Raw genomic sequence first — 25,548 nt, 5'->3', positions numbered from 1 at the left:
AGGGAGATCAGAGCATCCCTTCTTTAAGAACCAAGAGAAAATCTATCTCTTTTCTCTTTCCCTCCTTCCACTTTTATGCCTTGCCATAAAGAGTGGGTTTTATGTACACTCGAATGGCTGAGGCTCACAGAACATGCATATGAATGAGGCAGAACCACATGGGACTAATATATCTTTACAAACAGATCTGCACATATACAGACCAAGGAATGGGGCATAAGAAAGAACAGGAAAATGCATAAAAACAGATATAAAGGAGGATAAGAAGGTAAGCAAGAAGAAGGAGTAGAAAAGAAGGGCTGAAGGGGGATATGATTGAAGGGGGAAGAGACAGACTGAAGCAAAATAATGGAAGAAAAGTAGTCTGGAGCTATAATCACAATACCAAAGCTGGAGGAGCAAGGTAGACATGCAGCCTGTATAATGGCTCCCATATGAGATTCCAATAAGGGCCTGGCTGTGGCTCTCTGCTGGGATTACAGTCCCGGCAGTGAAGGACTCTTCTTTAAGGCCCATTCCTACAACCTGCTAAGAAAAATCAAACCTTGAATTCTGACCTGTCCTGAGGGCTCTAAAGCCTTTTTTATCCAGAAAGAAATAAAAAATAAAAGGCAAATACCCTGTATCCAGAATAAGTGAAAATTTCAATTACTAACCAACAGAAACATATACAAAACATTTTAGCTTACCCCAAATATACTCATTCAAACTGTACTCATGTTTAGTTTGGCATTATTTAATATATGTGAAGGTGTCATAATTTTAAAATGTGAGAGTTGTTGTAGAGTCAATTAAATTGGCTTTTGAAACTTAGAAGCCAGGTTTCAGTAATAATGCAACTAAGAGCTGTGAAGTTCCTGTACTCATACTCTTCAGCTTATCAGGGACAGGGTTGTGGGTGCAGCAGTTTCAGCAGTTTCAGCAGAGACACCCAGACTTCCCTCTCCCCAGACATCTCCTCCGGCTCTTCTGGGGGGAGCCCAAGGTGTTCCCAGGCCAGCTGGGAGACATAGTCCCTTCAGAGTGTCTTGGGCCATCCCCTGGGCCTCCTCCCGGTGGGACATACCTGAATTCAGGGGGCATTCAAAACTATGCAGAGCCACCTCCGCTGATTCCTCTCGATGTAAAGAGAGAGCTGAGCCAAAAGGTGAAGCTCTCAATTTACCTATGGTCATGAACTCTGGGTCATGACTGGAAGAAGGAGATCCCGGATAGAAGCAGCTGAAATGAGCTTCCTCCGCAAGGTGTCCAGGCACTCCCTTAAAGCCATCCGGGAGGGGCTCGGAGTAGAGCCGTTGCTCCTTCATATCGAGAGGAGCTGTAAAGTTCTAAATATGTAAAAGTTATTTTATTTTTTAACTGAAAAACCTATTGTTGGATCTTCTAAAGCTTTGCAATTGCCAAAGTTTGTTTTTTTATCAAAGAGGGATTCTGTGGTAAAAAGTTAAAATAGTCAAATATAAATTCAAAGACTATGGTTTTGTAACCCACATTGTCAAAATTATCTCCTTGTTGAGTTTTCTGGTAGGTGCAACATTGGTTGTTCCCTTGAATCAGTCCCGTTTGTTTTCTCAATTGATCCATAAGTCCAGTTTCAAATGATTTACCAAACAACAACAAAACATTATTGGTAAATACCGAAATATAACAATTTCCAACATAAACAAAAGGATAAAGATCTTCATAAAACGTGGTGATCTGTTCATTCATGGTAGTTTAAAAAATATTGAAAAGTCTGGATTCTTGGAAGCAAAATGCAAGCAAATGAAATGTTTCTCTGCTTTTGCCACTTATACAATCTATAAAAGATTTTTTTTTTTTTTTATTAAACCTGAAAAACTTGCTGAAATGGATTGTTGAGGATGTTTGAAGAAAGGTTCTGGTAAAAAAAAAAAAAGTTACAAGCAGTTAATGTCTTACCTGCAGTAGATAACTCTTAGTCTTCACTGAGTATAAATCCAGATTAGCCAAAGTGAACATCATAACATTTGCATTGGGTGGGATTTTACTCAAAGGTTAATGATTATTTACAAAGGAAAAGAAGGTAGGAAGCAGTGTGGCACCAATAATCTTCCTCTGTGAAACATCTGAAAGAGAACTGCAGATGTAAAGGTTAACAGGTCAAAGTGACTTATTTAAATTGAGTCCATGAAAAAAATGTGTTATAGCAGTTTAAATGCGCACTATTTTATAGATTTTTATTTTGCTTTACTTTTATATCAGACAGTTACTGACTTGGAACAACTTACATATTCTGCTCAGTACATGTTTCACACAGGAACGTCATTGGTGACACACCACTTCCTACCGTCATTACCTTTAAATAATCATCACATCCAACATAAATACCCACTCAATTCTATACCTCTTTTGAAATTGGAGTTGTTTGAAGACCTTAAAAGGCCAGGTTTGGTCTCGGCCTCTTGCTGACTAGCCATTAGCTTCAGCCTCCAGGACCGACGAATTTGGATTTATACTAAATGAAGATGCCAAGAGTGTCATCGTCTGCAGGTAAAATATTTACTGCTTATAGCCTTTTAGCAGAACCTAACTAAAAATCTTGAACTATCCCTTTACGTGTTGGAGTAGCCAATTTCAAATTGAAAGGCTGTTGGTTTTATGCCCAAGGACACAGAAAAATGGTTATTTGCTAAGTTGTTGGATAGGCACAACAGTGGTGGTCAGTTAATGTTTTCCTTCTTTAAATAATTACAGGAAAATATGTTTCTTCGGTAACAGAATACATGGAACCGCTTAATTTTGCACTTTTTCGTACACACCTAAGATTTAGTCACTTAATGATTGTGGTCTATTTGCTTAACTCTTTTAATTCCCATGGTGTGCTTCATTTGTGTGCATACTTAAATGTCCACTGAAATCTAAAAGAAACAGATGAAAGAGTATAATAAAATGGAAGTAACTATAATTATTTTCAATGCAACTTGGAGCAATCTTTTGGGTTAGAAAAATTCATCTACAACATGCCTTCACGGTGTAATATGAGTATCCTCATCTCATAGTAATAAGATGAGTGTGTTGAGTATACGCCAGTACGCTAACATACATCCAGGAGTTTAGGTTGGACGGATGGAAAGATGGAGTGAGAAGGTGGTATAGAAAAAGAGAAAGGAAGCAGAGATGCTGGAGGGAAGCAGAAGTCTGAAGTAAAATATTAATTTGTGGTGATTCATCTACTGTGGAAGCCTCCAGGCTCCTTCTGCACACCACCAGCTGTTGGCCCCTGTCTCTTTGCCCTGGACCTGGATATGAAATGCTGGGCTGCTGCCCAGAGTGCCCAGGCATGAGACTCTGTGGCTGGGGGAATAAGAAGGAAGGCCAGGACAGGTGGTGAGCCTGGCCTGGATTTCTCTGTGAGAGGTTATCTGATAGTGTACTATATTACCACAACTGTAAGGTCGGTCATGCATGAATGTAGTTTGAAATTGTTGCTTTCCACGCTAGAAGAAATTTAATGATTAAGTCAGCTTCTGCAACTAGACAACAGACAATACTGGCTCACAAGAACAAGATAGAACAAGATTTAAGATATACTTTTGAAAATTAAAAGTCAGCAAAAAGAGATAACACTTCACAAACACTTGAACAAATCACAAATCATGAAATGCCTTATTAATAATCTGCAATCAGTGTACAGTAGTCTAGTTCTGGTTGGTCTACTCCACAGCATTTTTTTCAGGACAGATTGTGGTTCTCCAATAAAATATACATTTATCTTACAAAATAAACAGAGGTGCATTACCTTTTTAATTGATTGTACAATTATTATTTAAAAAGCAGCAGGCAAGAAAATTCTGGATTTCTACAGGAGGATTTAATTCAAAGTAATATTTTCAAAAAGTGAGAAAACTAGTAGTTTTGCATAGTAATCCAAGCCTCCCCAAGTCACAGTGGGTCATAAGTTATTAGTCTATCCAACATTGTGTTTACAGCTAGAAAGGGTTATTCCTGCAAGGCTGCAGCCTCAGCCAGAAAATGACTCTGATGATACATGAGCCATGATGGATGGTAACTTGGGAGCAGAGACTAAAACAAGTGACAACCAGAATCATGATTTTCTTCACAATGTAAACCGGTATAAAGCTCTCTACAGTACACACCTATTTGATATCAGTCAGTCAGTCATTTTCTACCGCTTATTCCATAGTGGGTCGTGGGGGAGCTGGTGCCTATCTCCAGCAGTCTATGGGCAAGAGGCAGGGTACACCCTGGACAGGTCGCCAGTCCATTGCAGGGCAACACACAAACAACCATGCATGCACTCATACACCTAAGGGCAATTTAGAGTTACCAATTAACCTAACGGGCATGTCTTTGGACTGTGGGAGGAAGCCAGAGTACCCAGTGAGAACCCATGCATGCACAGGGAGAACATGCAAACTCCATGCAGAAAGACCCCAGGCTGGGAATCAAACACCAGACCTTCTTGCTGCAAGGCAACAGTGCTACCAACTGCACCACCATGCAGCCCTATTTGATATTTAAAATTCAATTGAGTTCAATGTAGGGCTGCACAATGGTGCATTTGGTATGGTTTCTCACCGGGTACTCCCGCTTCCTCCCACATTCCAAAAACATGACCGTTTGGTAAATTGGTTTCTATAAATTTCCCTTAGGTGTAAATGAGTGTGTGCATGGTTATGTGTCCTGTGTGTCTCTGTGTTGCCCTGCGATGGACTGGCGACCTGTCCAGGATGTACCCTCTCTCGCCCGTAGACTGTTGGAGATAGGCACCAGCTCCCCCACGACCCTGTACAAAAGACGCGTGTATAGAAAATGGATGGATGGATTTCAATGTATGTTTGCAACTGATGAATAGTTTATTCGGCTGCTGCTGCTGCCTCAATAATATAACACACCAGCACAACACTTATACAGCAGTCATACAAACCCACTGTTTATAAACTTTAAACACTACGAAGTACAATCACTGAGTAGAACTGAATAGGGTTCCACTTTTGCTAAAGCATGCTTCACTCTTTATGCTGGAGTTAAACCCCACCTTGGATCTTGTTCCAGTTGCAGACATGGTGGAGCTACCCAATTTAAGTAGACCCATCCTCTGTCTGCTTGTCAATTATTCTTAGCAGTTGTGGCAAATGTTGTGGTTGTTTCTTCTTTTTCCACCACCATTTGTATGTTCCCTACTTTCACTGTTTCCCCCACTACAAAGAGCAAATCAGAGGGGTAAAGATAGAACTACAAACAGTCCAAGCATGAAAGTAAGACTCCAAGAGCCCAAGTCAACATACAAGACCGTTTTAAAAGAACAAATAGGAACATCAACGTTTCTGCAATGCTATAAAAAAGATTTTGAATGCGATCAGGTATGCTTTTTGTTGTTAAACCTTAACGCCCATATTGTATTTACTTAAATAATTCTTTATGCATGTATAAAGGTGCTCTTGTATAGAGATTGTGGTCATTTATGATGCCCACCCATGCTTTAATATACCTTTCCACCGGGCATGGAGCAACAGAGAAGAAGTGTTACTACGGCATCCTTGGGAAACAGAGAAAAAATTTGGGAAGAGAAGAAAGAAAAATGCTGGGTCATGAATTATAAAGCAGATCACTTTTGTCTGGTTCCAGGGAGAGTGAGCAAGACCACATAACAGACAAAGAGAGAGATTCACCCCCTATCTTTCTAGGCCTTGTCTGGTACAAGGGAAGCCAACGGGGAGAGCGATTTATGACCAATTGAGGGAGCAGCAACATCTCTCGGAAAGCAACGAGTGGATCCATAGCAACAATCCTAGCGGGGCATATTAATCCCCTGCTTTATGTAGTGCTAAGTGTACAATAGTAATCAGGATTGGAGCAGGCCCCGCTGATCATTAAGGGAAAAGGCTATATAAAGAATTCATAATGGGATTAGCCCACGGCAAGTGGAGAAAGACAGAGAGACAAGAGAGAAAGTGGGGGTTGATATCTGGGGGATGAGCGCAGGGAGAGACGGGCAGAGGGAGGGAGGGATGCCACAATCTTGGAATTAAATCACCCATCAAATTGCATGGAGAAATTTTAATTTACAGGTTAATGTCATATTGTGTGACTAATCACGGCCAACCATTTTGATGCACTGGAGAGGATCAGGGAAATTATGGACTACCCCAACCAACTGAAAATGCTGTGTAGTCATTACTGATAGAAAAACATAGTTTTCAGTCAACTTTAATGTATTTGGATGTTCACAGAGAATCTTAACCATTAATTCAAGATCTAATGAAGGAAGCTGGGAATAAAAAAGAAAAATCTCTATTATGGTGCTTGAACTTTATAGGGATGAGTGAAAAAACATCTCTGTAGCACACACTGCAAGATTAAAAACTCATCTTTTTTCTTAAAAAAATGTTTCAAACTTTTAATACAATGACTACATTTTCTTTCAGTTAGAATTTATACACAATTTATCAAAAAAAAATAAACTTTTATGTTGACAGATCTTTAAAAAATCAAAAGAAAAAAAGTAAAGTTCCTATAAATATTTCATTGAAAGGGTGAAATTGTTTTAAGTGCACATGTGATATTTTCTAGTACTGAATCATTCCTCTTTTGCTCCTTTTACCTTCTTATGTCCCTAAATTAATTTTAAATCTTGATTATAAACAGAGATACACTGATCAGAGATTTTTATGGCCAATTCGCAATCACAGATTATGTGGCTCTGACCTTGCCGATAGCAATTTCTGTTTTTGATCTATAAATATTAGGGGTGTAACAGTATTGGTACCAAAAAGCGTCTTTCGATTTGGCACACTCATGTACCAACCAAATAAAACGTTGTTTAATATCTGAACACGTGTAGAACACTTATGTGCCAAACTAAGTGCGCTTAAACGTTCTTTAGCGCAACTTTTAAACAGTGGCACCAAAATAAAATAGAGAGGACTTCCATCTATCACTGATCTCTGCTATTTGGGAACATTAAGGTTTGTCATGCACCTGCCGTCAAGAAAGAAAGGTGGACTGAACCAAAACTTTACGTCAGCATACTATCTTTCAACAGGAATAAGCTACATAGATTGCTCCGCACTGAACTGAATTACTTACCTGAAGCAAAATCCAACTAACTGTAAATATTACTGGTACTTGAGAAAAATAAAGAAAGGTCCAAATCCAGCTGCATGCATCATTTAACTAGTCCAAAATCCTGCAAATCATAGAAGATGCCAAACCACACTGGTACTGTCATGACAGTCCCTCTGACCAGAGCGGTTTTCCCTACTCTTGTGGTGCAATTAAGTTGATCTCCTACACTGGATTGTCTAAATATCGAAATCACTCCAAAGTTATTTAAACCTTTTTTATTCTCAAATGTCTGCAATCTTACACAAAAAATACGAAACAACAACAATGACCATATTCAAGTGGTTTTACTGGTGTCAGTCAGTGGCTATATCTGCTTATCCTTTATTAATGCAAAAATATATACAGGTCCTTCTCAAAATATTAGCATATTGTGATAAAGTTCTTTATTTTCCATAATGTCATGATGAAAATTTAGCATTCATATATTTTAGATTCATTGCACACTAACTGAAATATTTCAGGTCTTTTATTGTCTTAATACGGATGATTGTGGCATACAGCTTATGAAAATCCAAAATTCCTATCTCACAAAATTAGCATATCATTAAAAGGGTTTCTAAACGAGCTATGAACCTAATCATCTGAATCAACGAGTTAACTCTAAACACCTGCAAAAGATTCCTGAGGCCTTTAAAACTCCCAGCCTGGTTCATCACTCAAAATTAGCATATTTCATCCTACCAATAAAAGAAAAGTGTTTTTAATACAAAAAACGTCAACCTTCAAATAATCATGTACAGTTATGCACTCAATACTTGGTCGGGAATCCTTTTGCAGAAATGACTGCTTCAATGCGGCGTGGCATGGAGGCAATCAGCCTGTGGCACTGCTGAGGTCTTATGGAGGCCCAGGATGCTTCGATAGCGGCCTTTAGCTCATCCAGAGTGTTGGGTCTTGAGTCTCTCAACGTTCTCTTCACAATATCCCACAGATTCTCTATGGGGTTCAGGTCAGGAGAGTTGGCAGGCCAATTGAGCACAGTGATACCATGGTCAGTAAACCATTTACCAGTGGTTTTGGCACTGTGAGCAGGTACCAGGTCGTGCTGAAAAATGAAATCTTCATCTCCATAAAGCTTTTCAGCAGATGGAAGCATGAAGTGCTCCAAAATCTCCTGATAGCTAGCTGCATTAACCCTGCCCTTGATAAAACACAGTGGACCAACACCAGCAGCTGACACGGCACCCCAGACCATCACTGACAATGGGTACTTGACACTGGACTTCTGGCATTTTGGCATTTCCTTCTCCCCAGTCTTCCTCCAGACTCTGGCACCTTGATTTCCGAATGACATGCAGAATTTGCTTTCATCTGAAAAAAGTACTTTGGACCACTGAGCAACAGTCCAGTGCTGCTTCTCTGTAGCCCAGGTCAGGCGCTTCTGCCGCTGTTTCTGGTTCAAAAGTGGCTTGACCTGGGGAATGCGGCACCTGTAGCCCATTTCCTGCACACGCCTGTGCACGGTGGCTCTGGATGTTTCTACTCCAGACTCAGTCCACTGCTTCCGCAGGTCCCCCAAGGTCTGGAATCGGCCCTTCTCCACAATCTTCCTCAGGGTCCGGTCACCTTTTCTCGTTGTGCAGCGTTTTCTGCCACACTTTTTCCTTCCCACAGACTTCCCACTGAGGTGCCTTGATACAGCACTCTGGGAACAGCCTATTCGTTCAGAAATTTGTTTCTGTGTCTTACCCTCTTGCTTGAGGGTGTCAATAGTGGCCTTCTGGACAGCATTCAGGTCGGCAGTCTTACCCATGATTGGGGTTTTGAGTGATGAACTCTGGATGGGAGTTTTAAAGGCCTCAGGAATCTTTTGCAGGTGTTTAGAGTTAACTCGTTGATTCAGATGATTAGGTTCATAGCTCGTTTAGAGACCCTTTTAATGATATGCTAATTTTGTGAGATAGGAATTTTGGGTTTTCATAAGCTGTATGCCAAAATCATCCGTATTAAGACAATAAAAAACCTGAAATATTTCAGTTAGTGTGCAATGAATCTAAAATATATGAATGTTAAATTTTCATCATGACATTATGGAAAATAATGAACTTTATCACAATATGCTAATATTTTGAGAAGGACCTGTATACCAACCAAATCTCCTATCAGTTCTTTATTGGCCACTTCCTGTTTGTTTCTCTTGACTGAAGCAAAACAAGAACGTATGAAAGTGTATGCATTTTGTACTGTTTCACCGCTCATAAATATATTTTTTAAACTTTCTGCATAAATTGAAAATGTAACTGCCTTAACATAAAAAGATTTTCAAATAAATTCCATAGCTGAATAACTCCAATTCTACAAATACAGTAAGGCATGTTAATAAATCCTAATTAAAACCTAAAGCCTGATTTAGAAGACAGATTTTAGCTAACAGTGCTGAATTTTTTTATTACAACAGAGTTTTTTTATTACAACAAACCATAGCTTAAATTCTTAAAATTTGGTTTTTGTACTTCTGTTTCCTCTTGTTTTGATTTGTGAACTGGTTTCTCCAACCTCACTTCCTGTTTAATTTTGTAGAGGCTCAGCCATTTTTTCTTTTTCTCCCTGCACACCTAATCATGTTTTAAATCTGCACACCTGCTCATTTACTGATTTCTTCCCCTAGTGTGTGTTTTTCTGAGACTGCTTTAATATTTCAATTATTTTCTTCAGCAGTCCACTCCCTGTCCAACCTTATGTTGTTTTGCTTTTAGCAGCTCTTGTTAATTCTTTTTTTCAGTCATATTTGCTTCTAGGTTAAAAAGGTAGGAAAAAAATACTTTGGTAACTTTAAATCTATTAGCCTGCTGCTTCCCTCTGATGCATTTAGCTCTTCTCAACCACTTTGGACAAACAGTGCGCCATGTTTCAAGTCATAAACAAAATCTGTATGTATCAAATTACAAACATGACAGAGAGTATTTGAACAAACACTTTCGAGGGAACAGTTGATGTCTTTTAATACATGAATTTAAAAACTCCATTTAAAGTAGATAAATATTTGAAATGCAAAAATGCTCCTGCAGAAGGTGGAAAGTGTGAAATTGTCTGACCAAAAAGTTTGACAAAAAGTTAATTAAAAACAGAAATGAAAACAACAGACACAAGGTGTTGTTTTTGTTTTGTTTGACTGGGACTTCTAATGACATTCTGTTCTTGCTGGACTCTCTTCAATAGTTTTGGTTAAAGAATTACAGCCAACTTTTTAATCTTCATACATTAACCCTTCTCAACCAACAGCAACAGAAGATTTTTTTCTTAGTTCATAAATATTTAGTAAATAAGTCTGCAATTTGGAAAATACATGGATGGGAGCAAAGCAATGACCGAGATTTAGAAGCATCAGACCACAAAGTCACTATTACCTAAATGCTTTCCTTCACACTATTACATTTTCAATGCAGAAGAAGCTACAATTTTAGCAAATGTCAAGATTTAAACATAGTTTTCCACATTATTATAAGATCCTAAAATAATTATAGCTGTAATCATATATCCAGCTGATGTGATGAGACAATACAGGATGCAGGAAGGAAGTAAAGGTTTAAAAATAGTTTGGGGAAAATTATGAATCTGCGATTTTTTTTTTTTTTTTCATTTTCACAAATAGAACAAAGGTTTGATTTATCTCCAACCATGTTTTATTAATCTCTCTGCAGTGCCAAATTATCCAGATCATATTTGATTTGTCTCAATATTGTTGGTCTTCAAACAAGTGTCAGCTTACTCTTGAAAATATTAGAAAATTTAAAGCCACATGCTCCTCAACAAAACAAACTATTGCCTTTTTGAGTTTAGAATAAGACGGAAAACATATTTCGGGTGTAACTGTATACAAAAGTCACGTTTTCAGTCTGTTTCAATCAAGAAAAAAACTATTGTTTTTTTTATTTACAAATTAATTTGATTTTATTATGTTCTAAAACTTTAAAAAAGGAGGAAAGGAACTAACTGGTGATTTGGTTGGATTTTTTTTAATGAATAAAATAGCATAAGAAGGTTTAGCCAATTCCTAGATAATTTATACAACTATATACCCACATGAAAACGATCAGTGTTAATGTTTAGGACTGAGCTCATATTGAGAATAAAACATATTTAAATGACTTGGGGGTTGTTTTAAAATGTTGACATGATGTAGCTGAATGCAACATGTTGAAGAACAGCTCTACACAATGCAGTTCAACTAGACATCGGCCCCCAAATGAAATTCTGCTTAGGGTCTTGTACAACCTTGGCCCAGGCAAAGTCATGTGTTGACTGCATCAACTTAGCATCTTGCAAGACAGACTTTGTCGAAAAATATTGCAATGGATCTTGTGATCTTGTGTCATAAGATCTTGTTACACGCACACTTAAAATCAAAAAACAGTAGAATCTAGCAGATGTTTCCTACATTGTGAAGGTATTGAGGACATGCTCAACCCGAAGGACACATTGGGGCAGATCCTGAATATGCCGAACGGTGAACATGTTCTGGCCAACGTGGTAATACCACAGGATCCCCCAGGAGCAGCAGATTGGGTAGATTAAAACCCTGGATGTTCTGGTAGTGCACTGCCATAGAAGAAAATGGCATATCAGGATGTATCAATTGAACCTGTAAACGGAAAGACCAGTAGATGTATTGCAAAACCCTTGGTAATTTTATAGTCTAATGTTGCAGTCATTAACCAGGACCACAAAGAGTCAAAGAGGATGAAGAATTTAACTCCATGTCAATTACTGTGAGAAATTTGGGAACATCTGATCAAGCCCAGTGTTGATACAGGGTTTAATTACTTCGGACAGTAAATCCAGATGCTCATTTTGTTAGCTCCTTCTAAAAACATCAGAAACAAAGATGCGTAAATGCTTTACCTTTATAACCATTGCCAAAATATAAAAAAAATTAAAAGCATCATCCAAAAGTAACTTACTCCTCCACCAGGCCATCAGCTCTCACACATTCTTTTTCTCTGAAGCCTGTCCAGTGCTAATTCTATCTCGGGCCTTGGCTGAGCTCACCTTAGGTACTTCCTTCATCACCACAGCAGACCGGGGGGAGGACTTTATTAGAGCCACAGCTCGTTAGCTTGAGTGGTCTTAATGAAGCAGTGTGGCCATCAGACAGAAATCATGCTGCTGAGGCCCTGCGTCATTAAACTAGCCTTCAATTACGTTGATATATGACTGTGACAGGCCTCGATGCGGCGGAAATCCACCAAGTCTTACTGAGTTTCAGCCTCCTACACTTCTATCACACCACATAAGCACATTTTCTCTATGTGGTTAAATCACACAGCTAAACTGACAAGAAAAGATCAGTATGTATGCATTCAAACTGGTGTGCCAGTGTTAGGAGGAAACTCCTATCGAAGTTAATGTTAATATGGTGTAAAAACCACAAATCATTATTGTTTCAATATGATGTAAGCCTTTTTCTCATATTAGTGTGAAAAACACCTTTCAAACAGCATTGAGGCCATCATTAAGACTGAAACTCCACATAAAAGCTGCAGTTTGCATATCTTTTCTGCATATTAGCAATTTTTTGTTTGCTTTAACCAATCTTTGAACTCAATTAGCAGCACTAAAATGTGGTAATATTTTGCAGTGTCAAGTAGTTGGCATTTGACAAAAGAATTTCTAAGGAAATGATTGCAGTTTTTACTGTAGGGCTAGCTCCATTAGGATTATATTAAATTAGGAAAAACCTGTGTTGTTTGATTTGTTCTGGACAAATACTTGAGGGAAGCAGCTATATGTATGTAGAAACATCCTCTGTCTCTCAGTGTCACAGTTTTATGTAACATTAACACGACTTGGATGGCTGAGAACCCCCACCGACATCTTTGGCGAAACACGTTCCACTTTTCTTTCTTTGGATTCGATTACGATAGCAACATTAAGTCATGCCTCTCCACCTCCTTCATTATTCAAAATGAAGAGAAATCCAGTTATATAATAGGAGCGCAGAAGTTCTTATGAGATTTGGAAGGCTCAGCAGTCGACATCTCCACTTTGTGTTAATTGGTTTTGCTTTTGAAAGCCCATCATTTTCTTTCAGGCCCATTAACCGTAATGTTCCCGAGTCCAGGATTAGTTCACGCTCACTAGGACTGCTGTGCTGTCGTTAAATTCAATTTAACAGGGCACCCACCAGTGCTAATTACAGCTAGCCCCTCTAAGAGCTTCTTTTTGGTTTGGTCAGTAAAAATCAGGGTTATCTTCAACTTAGATGCTTACAAGTTGATCAGTATTGTTGAGTACTAGCTGGAGCTTTCCAAGATTAGATATTTGTACATAATAATCATCTTAAGTACTTAAATATTTAAAATACGAAAGCCCAATTTAATATCATTGTCATCTTTTCCCCTAACTCAGTTTAGATTATGATATTATTAAATATTCACTGTCTTTTGTGCTGCTACACTGGAACTGGCACCTCATGGTACTTCTACAGCACACGACTTCTATGTTTGTATTGTTAGATATCTTTCCAAACAGCTAAAAAAGGCTAAACAAATTGAGACAAATTAGAAAATACAGATGTTCTTTTTATAGTTATTCTGTTGACATCAGGGATAATGTGTAAGTCAGAACAAAAGGAAAAAGATCACTGTCCCTCTATTAGTAAGACTACCTATGACACAACAGTACTGAGCAACCATTCCTCAAGTTAACGGAAAAGCAAATCGACAGATGCCGCCACATCCACTACAGGCAGTACCATGTTAAAAAATGACAAGTTTAATGTAGATCACAGGATTTTTGAATGATCGAAGAGGGGTGCACTCAACTCATGATCTCTGTTGTCGCCCTGCTGTGAATGTTTTTACATTAGCTGTACATAACACCGCTGCTATAAGGCGTTTAGATTAAATGTGCCAAGCAGTTGGGTTTGGTTCCCACTTGCTTTCTTAGCAATTCAGAGATTTCTCTATGTAATATTGAAAAAGCTATGTAGCCAAATGCAATGAGTTCGCCCAGGTAACTTTGAAAGACAGTAAGGTAATACAATTTTATAGAAACCTCTAAAGAGAAAGGAAAGTTTCCAATTCCAGAATCCCTGTAGACTCAGTCTGCCTGGAATTAGTTGGAGAACATCTTCTGCCATCAGTCCCCATGGGCTGGGCTCTTGAAAAAGTTTTAAAGAGTTTTTAAAATATTGAAAATAAGTACATTGTTTTGTAGATAGTTGTACAACTTTTGTTTAATTGTGCCTAAACTGTGCTGCTGTCTTAGCCAGGTCATTACTGTAAGACATTTTTAATCACAATGAGTTTCCTGGTTAAATGAAGGTGAAATGGTCTGCAGAGAGAATCCTCAGGGCTAACCTTCCCTCTACCCAGGACTTACACAGGTCAAGGGTCAGGGAAAGGGCAGCTAAAATATCAGCAGACCCCACACACCCTGCACACAAACTGTTTAGGCTTTTACCTTCAGGTTGTCGCTACAGAGCGCTGTCTGCTGAAACCAGATGCCACAGAGACGGTTCCTTCCCCCAGACTGATTCTCTGGTGAACACTTGACAGTCACAGTTCCAGAACAACACCATGCATACTGGGACATTATATTCCATTATAGTAAGTCAGTTGTGTATATATATATATATATATATACATTTTAAAAGATGTTCTTTATTTCCACTGCTATATATACAAAAAATAAAAAATCTTTACTGAGAGCATAGTGTACCGGATTCAGATTCCTTGTTTGTCTGTACAAACTTGGCAATACAGCTGATTCTGATTCTGATTCTGAGTAAGGGAGCGGATGGAGCCACACCATGACCTCTCTTCTTGACAGAGTTGGATAAAACAATTCGCCATCACCTGCAGGGTGGGTTACCCAATGTGTGTCCTACTAGCTATTTGGAGTTTAGAGGTTTGTAAAAGGCAACTGATCAAGGAGATGTGTTTCCATGTCATTTAACATCATAATGCAGGTCCACCCGTTTCTAATGTCAAACATTTCTGCATTCATGCTTTCAATGTGTTTATTAAGTTGGTATGGTTGCTAGGAAACGTAGCCACTAGAGGGCATTTTTGAACTTCCGAATTCAGAGGAAAGTTACAACAACAAACATGGTGACTGTAGAGGAAATAGTAATAATGTACATTTTCTGAATGAGCTATAAATAGGGACACACCAGTAGGTGGAGGTGATCTTCATGGCCAGTAAATAAATTGTGCTCCATTTATTTTGTTTGAATGCATTTGCAGACTAAATTCCATTCGAAAGCAGCGCATAGAATGAACACAAGGCCACATCTGCATGCATCTGCATATTTAAAGTATGAATGGGCCTATACCCTGCCTTTAGGATATAAATTAGAATCAAGTATATACATAACTCCCACTTTTTAAAAGACAGTCACCTAGATCCCTCCGTTCTTTTCCAGCACAGAAGTTTAGGGGAATTGACCATTCATACAGATTATAGAAAGCATTATTTTCTCATTCAAGAGTCTGTACAAAAAAAAAGGGTTTCCTATCATTTTTCTCTAAAATACCAAATCGTTTTAGTATAACAAAAATTATTTGTTTTTGTTCCAGCACTTACAAAACCTGTTCTCCAATATTATCTTTAGGTTAGCCAGCCAGGTATGCTTAAGACCATTTGCACAGGATGCAGGTAAAAGATTCATTATTCAACCCGAGCAGTGGGCAGGGAAGGACTTCTCCAATAGCTTTTATCTAACTACCCCCTAAAAGCCTCCTAAGAAAAATACCTGCATTACAGCGCAATGCTGTGGAGTAAGTGTATTCACTATAGAAGCACTCCCAGTACCTGAATAAAAGATGAAATATTGAACATAGACTGTGGGGTTTTAAGTTTATTATTTAGGGCAGGATGGTCTAATTGCACTAATGCAATGGAGTAGATTTTTTTTAAAGCTAGGTAGAGTCTGCTGGTTTCCAGGCCTCTACTTAAATCCAAGATTGTGAAGGGACCACTTCACAGATCACTCATATTTTCAGGGAGGGTGAATTGATGGTACTGTACATTCAAGGTAGAGACATTAATGACTTTTTAATTTCTAGGTTTTACAGACTCTTTAATTTTTCAGAACCAGGGCTCTTTACCTGGGGCCATGAGCAGTCAGGCCCGGAAGGTCTAATCTAAATGTAGAAGTTTCTAATGCAGAGAAGTATCATGCAGGCTTTATTAATTATGAGTAAAGCTCTGCTGCCATCAAAATCAAATAGACCCTGAGGAGCATTTAAGAGTAATGTGAATGAAGAGAAAATGTATGATTATTTATTGTAATTCTTATTTCTAGATGTCAGACTGTGGGAATTATACAATGATGTTTTACATTTTGTCAACCAGTATTAATATCTGCTTTATTTCTACATAATAATGACCTAAAACATAAAATGAGATCAATTATGACAAGTAGGTGGGAACTAGGTGATATCCATTATCACCTAAAAATCCGAAAAGGCATTGCCATCCTTCAAAATCAGCTTGGTATGTTGATGTATTACTTTGTGTAATTTAGGGGCCTAGTAAGGGTGTCTCATAGGTTTTAAACTTCAGTTTCTAGATGAAAGATGTAACATACAATATTTTTTCTTGAATCAAAAACCAGCGGGATACACCAATAATGATCTAAGATGCAACGAGCTTGTAAACCTTCTGTGGAACCATTTATCAGATCTAAAGGAGTGCTTGTAATGTTGCACGGTGCAAAAGAGGTTATCAGATGTACCTAATTATCTTAAGGTCCCTACAAAAAACAGTCAGCTCTGCTTCTGTTTGGGTTTTTTTTATGTGTGGACCTGCCACAGTAAATATTTGTTAAATGGGTACATTTTTACATGACTTGTTTTGGGCTTCAGCTTGTACTGTTTCCATCTCTCTTCTTGATGGCTTCTATAGTATTATTGCATTTCAAAATTGTAATTAATGCATAGTGAAATCCTGTTGCTTCGCTAGATTGGACTAACATAATTGTCAACGGTTTAGATACTAAAGTCATTCTATGCGTTATATGAGCCAGTAACTTCCTAAATCACATTGTGCATTGGTGATGACACAAGCATGTTGTGATGTCAGAATAGTCAGACCTGCTATTTTATAACAGCATGTAAGATACAGTTGCAAAGAGTGAAATAAGACCCCTTCAGAACAAGAATGGTACTAGACGGAGTCATACAAAAAGTGTGTTCTGTAGACACAAATAAAACGCAATTTACTTTGTTGCTTGGTCATGAAAAACAGGCATTAACATTGCAGCAGAGGTTTTGGCGATAGTAAGTGAAGTCATTGATGATAATATTACCACATTATTTGCCATCCAGACAAGGAAAGGTACTTGGTTTAATTCATTTGTGTAGCAAATCTTTGTCTTTGGAAGCTTTTTGGATGTCCTTAAATCTTTACTGCTGAACTAAGCTTAAGACTTTGACTTGATTATTTAAAAACATAAATCAATGTTGTTCTTATGTAACAATTATTTTATTAGTTTTGAGATAGAGTATAATTCAATTCAATTCAAAAATACTTTATTAATCCCAAAGAGAAATTAAATGTTGTTATAGCTCATATTATGAAGGTTTCCTCAAAGAGCCGTTGTAGATGCTGATGGCTGTGGGCAGGAAGGATCTCCTGTAGCGCTCCGTCTTACAGCAGATCTGAAGAAGCCTCTGACTGAAGACACTCTGTTGTTGTAGGACAGTCTCATGAAGAGGATGCTCAGGGTTCTCCATAATGTTCTTCCTTTTATGAAGAATCCGTCTTTCCACAATGATCTCCAGAGGTTCCAGAGGAGTCCCCAGAACAGAGCCAGCCTTTTTTATCAGCTTGTTGTTTTTTTAAGTTCCTGGCTCTGATGCTGCTTCCCCAGCAGATGATGGTAGAAGAGATCACACTCTCCACAACAGACTTCTAGAAGATATGCAGCATCTTGCTGCAAACATCAAAGGACCTAAGCTTCCTCAAGAAGTACAGTCTACTCTGTCCCTTCTTGTAGATGGCTTCACAATTGCATCTCCACTCTAGTCTGTTGTCCAGGTGAACACCGAGGTATTTATACTCCTCCACCACCTCCACTTCTTCTCCCATGATAGAAATAGTTTTTGACTTATTCCTGTTTCTCTTCAAATCTACAATCATCTCCTTTGTTTTAGTCACGTTCAAAATGAGATGATTGTTTCCACACCATGCCACAAAGCAGTCCACCACCTTCCTGTACTCAGCTTCTTGTCCATCTCTGATCCACCCCACGACTGCAGAATCATCCGAGTATTTCTGCAGATGACAGGAGTCTGTCTTGTACTGGAAGTCTGAGGTGTACAGAGTGAAAAGGAATGGTGAGAGTACAGTCCCCTGTGGTGCTCCTGTGCTGCTGACTACCTGGTTAGACTCACAACCCTTCAGTCTCACAAACTGTGGTCTGTTTGTCAGGTAGTCTTTGATCCAGGAGATTGTTGAGGCCTCCACCTGAGTCTTCTGGAGTTTCTGACAAAGCAAATCAGGTTGGATTGTATTAAATGCACTGGAGAAATCAAAGAACATGATCCTCACAGTGCTGCTGGCTTTGTCCAGGTGACAGTGGGTTTGTTGAAGCAGGTGTTTGATGGCATCTTCAACTCCAACTCCACAGCGATAAGCAAACTGAAGGGTGTCCTGATAGTTTATTGTTTGCTTACTCAGGTGGGCCAACAGGAGTCTCTCTAGGACCTTCATGATGTGAGATGTCAGGGCCACAGGTCTATAGTCCTTGAGGACTGATGGGTGAGTTTTCTTTGGTACCAGAACAAGACAGGAGGTCTTCCACAACACTGGAACCTTCTTCTGGGCCAGGCTAAGGTTGAAGAGGTGCTGCAGAATCCCACAGAGCTGATCTGCACAGGCCTTCAGGACTCTAGGGCTGACATGATCTGGACCTGCAGCCTTATTCCTATTCAGTCTCTCCAGTTGTCTCTTCACCTGACTTCTTGAGACACACAGGTGGAAGTGGGAAGCAAAGGAAGCATCAGCATCTTCTGATATGGTTGAAGGCAAATATGTAGAAGCAGAAGGGTCTAGGGCTGAGGTGGAAGATAAAAAATGTGAGGTGTTACTGGACAGCTGTGGGTCCTGTGGGTCAAAGGAAGATGGAATGTCTGTTTGGCTGTGAGCAGGAGAGGAGGATGCGAAGCTGGTTTCTGAACTGAACTTATTGAAGAATGTGTTCAGTTCATTGGCTCTGTCCAGACCTCCATCGGTCTGATCTTCTTTCTGCTTGAAGAACTCCCCAAATATAGACAGTTTATAAAATGTCCGACCAGAGAGGACAACATTCTGGATCACTGTTACACCACCATCAGAGACGCTTATCACGCCGTCCCACGTGCTGCACTGGGCCAATCCGACCACATCATGGTCCACCTGATTCCTGCATACAGGCAGAAACTAAAGCTCTGCAAACCTGTTGTGAGGACGACAAGGAAGTGGAGCAGTGAGGCTGTGGAGAATCTCCAGGCGTGTTTAGGCTGTACAGACTGGGATGTGTTCAGGACTACTACCAACAGTCTGGACGAGTACACAGAGGCTGTGACTTCCTACATCAGCTTCTGTGAGGACAGCTGTGTACCATCATGCACCAGGGTGAGTTACAACAACGACAAACCCTGGTTCACAGCTAAACTCAGAAGGTTAAGACCGGATAAGGAAGAGGCCTTCAGGAGTGGGGACAAAGACATATACAGAGAGGCTAAGTACAAGTTTGGCAAGGCAGTGAAAGAGGCCAAACGACTGTACTCTGAGAAGCTCCAAAACCAGTTCTCAGCCAACGACTCTGCGTCTGTCTGGAAAGGGCTCAAGCAAATCACCAACTACAAGCCGAAAGCCCCCCCACTCCATCAACGACCGACGCCTCGCCAACGACCTGAACGAGTTCTACTGCCGCTTTGAAAGACAAAGGGACAGTCCTGCAACCATCTCCCACGACGCCCCCCAACAGCTGCAGCCACAATCCACCACCCCCACCTCCCCAACCTCAAGAGGGGCCTTGGCACCTCCAACCCCCACCCTGAAGTTCCCCCCCACCAGCCCCCTACCCACGCCGAGGACGGCTCTTTCCATCCAGGAGAGGGACGTCAACAAACTCTTCAGGAGACAGAACCCCCGGAAAGCTGCTGGTCCGGATTCTGTCACACCAGCCAGCCTGAAGCACTGCGCTGATCAGCTGTCTCCAGTCTTCACAGACATTTTTAACACCTCACTGGAGACATGTCATGTGCCAGCCTGCTTCAAGTCCTCCACCATCGTCCCTGTTCCCAAGAAGCCAAGGACCACAGGGCTTAATGACTTCAGACCCGTCGCCCTGACCTCTGTGGTGATTAAGTCCTTTGAGCGCCTTGTGCTCTCACACCTAAAAGACATCACCGACCCCCTCCTTGACCCCCTGCAGTTTGCCTACAGAGCCAACAGGTCTGTAGATGATGCAGTCAACCTAGCCCTTCACTTCATCCTCCGGCACCTGGACTCCACAGGAACCTACGCCAGGATCCTGTTTGTGGATTTCAGCTCTGCCTTCAACACCATCGTCCCAGTTCTGCTACAGGAGAAGCTCTCCCAGCTGAGTGTGCCCGACTCCACCTGCAGGTGGATCACTGACTTCCTGTCTGACAGGAAGCAGCGCGTGAGGCTGGGGAAGCACGTCTCTGACTCCCTGACCATCAGCACCGGTTCCCCCCAAGGCTGTGTTCTCTCTCCTCTGCTCTTCTCCCTGTACACCAACAGCTGCACCTCCAGTCACCAGTCTGTCAAGCTTCTGAAGTTTGCGGACGACACCACCTTGATCGGACTCATCTCTGATGGTGACGAGTCTGCGTACAGATGGGAGGTGGACCATCTGTTGGACTGGTGCAGCCAGAACAACCTTGAGCTCAACGCTCTAAAGACAGTAGAGGTGGTTGTGGACTTCAGGCAGAACCCAGCCCCACCTGCCTCCATCACCCTCTGTGACTCCACAATTGACACTGTGGAATCTTTCCGCTTCCTGGGAACCATCATCTCCCAGGATCTCAAGTGGGAGCCAAACATCAGCTCCCTCATCAAGAAAGCCCAGCAGAGGATGTTCTTCCTGCGGCAGCTGAAGAAATTCAACCTGCCAAAGACTATGATGGTGCACTTCTACACAGCCATCATTGAGTCCATCCTCACCTCCTCCATCACCATCTGGTACGCCGCTGCTACAGCCAAGGATAAGGGCAGGCTGCAGCGTGTCATTCGGTCTGCTGAGAAGGTGATTGGCTGCAGTCTACTGTCGCTCCAGGAACTGTACACCTCCAGGACCCTGAAGCGGGCCGGGAAGATTCTGGCTGATCCCTCCCACCCCGGTCACAGACTCTTTGAGACTCTCCCCTCTGGCAGGAGGCTGCGGTCCATCCGGACCAAAACCTCACGCCACAAGAACAGTTTTTTCCCATCTGCCACCAGCCTGGTTAACAAAGCCCGGAAACCACCTTGACACTCTCCCTTTCCCCCATACCCCCCCTTTTTTTGCTGACAGGACACCCGTAACTTGTAACTCTATGCGTTACATTAACGCTCAGCATGGACTCCTGCTTTACTTGCACTGCCATACTTGCACAATGATCACCTGCACTGTTGTATTGCTCTTGCATCTTATACTGCTCTATATTTACTCTCACTCACTTAAAACTGTGCACATATATTTATATTATATTGTAGATATGTTTATACTGTTTAATTTGTACTGTATTGCACCGACTACGCCAAAACAAATTCCTTGTATGTCCAAAAACGTACTTGGCAATAAAGCTTTTCTGATTCTGATTCTGATTCTGATCTTCTTCATCCCTGTCCACACATTTCTGATATTGTTTTGCTGGAGCTTGCTCTCCAGCTTCTTCTTGTACACCTCCTTGCTGTCTCTTATCTTGACTTTAAGTTGCTTCTGTATAATCCTCAATAATTCTCTGTCTCCCTCTCTGAAGGCTCTTTTTTTCTTGTTAAGCAGGTCCTTCAGGTCACTGGTGATCCAAGGTTTGTTATTGGGGAAGCATCTCACGGTTCTGGTGGGGATGATGTTATCCACACAGAAGTTTATATAGTCGGTTACACACTCAGTCATGGCATTGATGTCCTCTCCATGTGGCTGGCACAGTGCGTCCCAGTCTGTAGCCTCAAAGCAACCTTGCAGATCTTCTTCAGCTTCCTGTGACCATTTTCTCACAGTCCTCTTTATTACAGGTTGTCTCTGAACAAGGGGCTTATATTTCGAGCAGAGAAAAACAAGATCGTGATCTGATTTGCCTAGAGGAGGTTGTGCTGTAGAGATGTATGAGTCCTTGACATTTGCATAAAACAAATCCAATGTTTTGTTTTCTCTGGTAGAGCAGCTGACAAATTGTTGAAACGTTGGAAGTGTAGCAGAGAGTTAAGCATGGTTAAAATCACCAGAAATTGCCACAAAAGCATTGGGGTTTTGTGTCTGTAGCTTAGCAACAACTGAGCTGATGGCATCACATGCAGTGTCAGCAACAGCGGAAGGTGGAACGTAAACTGTTACCAAAATAACACTGGTGAACTCTCTGGGTAAATAATATGGACGAAAACTTACTGCCAACAGTTCAATATCTGGACTGCAGAGATGACACTTCACAGTAACATGTCCTGGATTACACCATCTGTTGTTCACAAGTACTGCCAGTCCACCTCCTTTACATTTGCCGCTTCTCTTTAAATCTCTGTCTGCTCGTATGGTTAAAAAGCCCGGCAGAGAGACGCTGGAGTCGGGGATATGATCCTGCAGCCATGTCTCAGTAAAACACATGATACTGCATGCCCGGTACTCTGGCTGGGTCCTTTGTAGGGCTTGGAGTTCATCAAACTTGTTTCCCAACAATCTCACATTGCCCATCAAAATCGACGGAAGAGATGGTTTGAACTTCCTCCTTCTCTCTCTTCTCTTAGCTCCTGCTCTGCATCCACGGCGTCTCCTTTTCAACTCATCAGGGATTTGGGGTTGTAGTTGAAGTATTATTTGAGCTTTTGAGATGTTAATCAGCTGCTCCCGGTTGTAAGAAACAACCCCGTTGCCATGGCAATGCATCATAACAAATGTCCAAAAATAGAGAGTATTAAGAAAAATTCTCCAAGCTGCACAGCATCCGACACTGGAGTGGACAGTCATCCAAAAAAAATCAACTGTATCCACCACAAGAGGAATAGTTCCCAAAAAAGAATAAATCAGAATCAAAAGTAACAGAGCTACTCCAACCTGCTGCCACCTTGAGCGGCGCAATTCTAGAAAGACCAGTGTCTGATATTTCCCTTTGTTAGTTGTTATCTTTGTTATTTTGAATGGCCAATGTCATCCAGGGTTCTTACAGGGTTCTGTTTTGACCATGAATCTGAAGATATTATTTAATATTTAATATTAATAATTTAATATTTTATCAAATAATATTTTGGCCTGTTAAGGGTTGTCCTGTGAATACCAGCCCAGTAAGGCGGTGGTATTAGGACAAAATAGAAAGGTGTGAGACGAGCTCTGACATTATTGAACAGCAAAACTCTGCACACACATGGAATGAATTCACACAGTTTCTTAAAATACAAGAGTTTATTACCAAAAATAAGTCAACTCAAAGTCAAACATATTTCAATCAACAAACTCTTTACTATGCTAAAACAATCCAACTAAACTACCAAGCAGAATTAAAGAATGACGAAGACTAATGGGCTATGTACAATATAAACAAGTTGATTAAAGATGGTTGAAAACCATGACCAATTGAGTGATGCAACATTACCATTCAATGTTTATGTTTGAGAACCAAGGATTATCTTGAAGAATCTGGAAATGAAGTTAAGTTAGTCTTGGAACCAACTTAGGCAATAATCAGCAAACATTTAGACAACCATTCACAATGCAAGATCAGATAAAATATTATTTTAATAAAATAATGTTTTAAGAATGATCTGCTGAATAAAACCAACCTTCTGGATGACTAATTCTCAACGGTGTCTCATTAGCTGCCTTTATTTATTGTATTGAAATAATATTTAAAGAAATATTATTAAAGGAAATGGTAAAATATTTAAGGGAATATTTTGGAAAAGAGCCAAATCTTTCTGGAGAAATGGGGCTTATTGGTGTTTACTTAGTTATCAAATTTAGTAAAATGATGTTAGGGACACATTATTTACTGGATTGAAAACTAAACCTTTCTGGGTAAATATTATTTGGCAGCAAGCACTGTCCTTAACTGTTAGCAGTTGAAGCTAACAAAGGAGGCTGATAGCTTAGCACCAGAATCAAACACACACCTTTAAAAATACCATCAATAAACGGGTTAAAATGCATAAGCGCGGACGCCGCGTAATGATCAATCTTCTGTTTAAAATCACCCTTCAAGTAAAGTTTCTCTTAACTTTAAAAACACAAACACAGAACACAAAGCTGAGCACGTGTGCTGCAGACGGTCCGCTAGCACCAAGTTGCTGAGTTCAACACAAACAAAACCAAACTTCATAAAATGAAAAATGTTTAGATTATTTCATTCTAAATCACTTCTATCTCTCTGCCCAAACCCTAACCTCGTTTGAATTGTGTTGAGGAGAAGTTGTCCGGGCGACGACGACGTTTGAAGAAAGGTCCACTGTGAACAAAGGGTTAGTTTCCAGCTAACCTCCGGAACAGTGACTGGGCGGGCGCTCAGTCGGGCCGACCAACATGCATGTTACCACGGTGATGCAGTCTCTGCTGTCTTCCTTCCAGACGGGGAGACTGCGTCTCTGCAGGGACTTCTCTGGAACACCGTTTGCTTCTGCAGGGCTCAGAGAGAAAGTCAAGCCAGGCGTGTACCTTAATTCCCATTCATGAATGAATCTACTGAATACACAGACAGTACAAATGAATCACTGTCTGTCTCTACTGGATACACAGACAGTGATTCCTTTGTACTTATCTTAGTGCATATGACCGATGATCGTATGACACCCTTGGATCCAGTTTGAAGAGTTTATGTCTGTTTGCCAGCAAAGAGAGATTAGCATGCTGTCTCTCCAATCCCAGTCCCGCAAAGAGGAACAGTGGAAGAGAAAGACTTGTGGGGGAAGTGGGGGTTTTATGTGGACAGTGGCATCATGGGAAGTTCGCTGTTACCCCCAATTCCTAAGTTGTGCCGGAAGTAGGTTAATGCAATTTATTTTGAAAGTTCCAGAAAAGTCCATACTGCATTTTCTGTTGTAACTCATGGCTGCGGGTCCCAACAGTTCTTACTAGTGTAGTTTCGGATGTCTTCATTTGTTTTTGGCAAAATAAATTTCTTGTCTGTCATCATCTACTCCTAACATTGAGTTTTCAGTCTTACACAATTGCCAGCATACTATTTTTAGCATACACTATAAGATTAAGATTGTTGTAAATACATTTCACAAATTTTTATGACTTGTTTTTGTTCTAAAAAAGTAAAAAAACAGTGCATCTGAACTGTTTATAGTATA

At 40.4% G+C, this 25,548-nt stretch overlaps 1 long non-coding RNA gene across 1 annotated transcript in view; it reads left to right on the top strand.

Annotated features, from left to right (window-relative positions):
- Positions 1 to 2,352: 2,352 nt before the first annotated feature.
- Positions 2,353 to 25,548, top strand: part of LOC124858757 — a 45,301-nt gene continuing 22,105 nt past the window's right edge. Inside the window, exon 1 of the long non-coding RNA XR_007035919.1 lies at positions 2,353 to 2,511. This is a non-coding gene — a long non-coding RNA (uncharacterized LOC124858757). The remainder of the gene's footprint in view (positions 2,512 to 25,548) is intronic.

Source organism: Girardinichthys multiradiatus, chromosome 22 (assembly GCF_021462225.1).
Source record: "Girardinichthys multiradiatus isolate DD_20200921_A chromosome 22, DD_fGirMul_XY1, whole genome shotgun sequence".
NCBI lineage: Eukaryota > Metazoa > Chordata > Actinopteri > Cyprinodontiformes > Goodeidae > Girardinichthys > Girardinichthys multiradiatus.
This window is presented reverse-complemented; position numbering and strand designations above follow the sequence as displayed.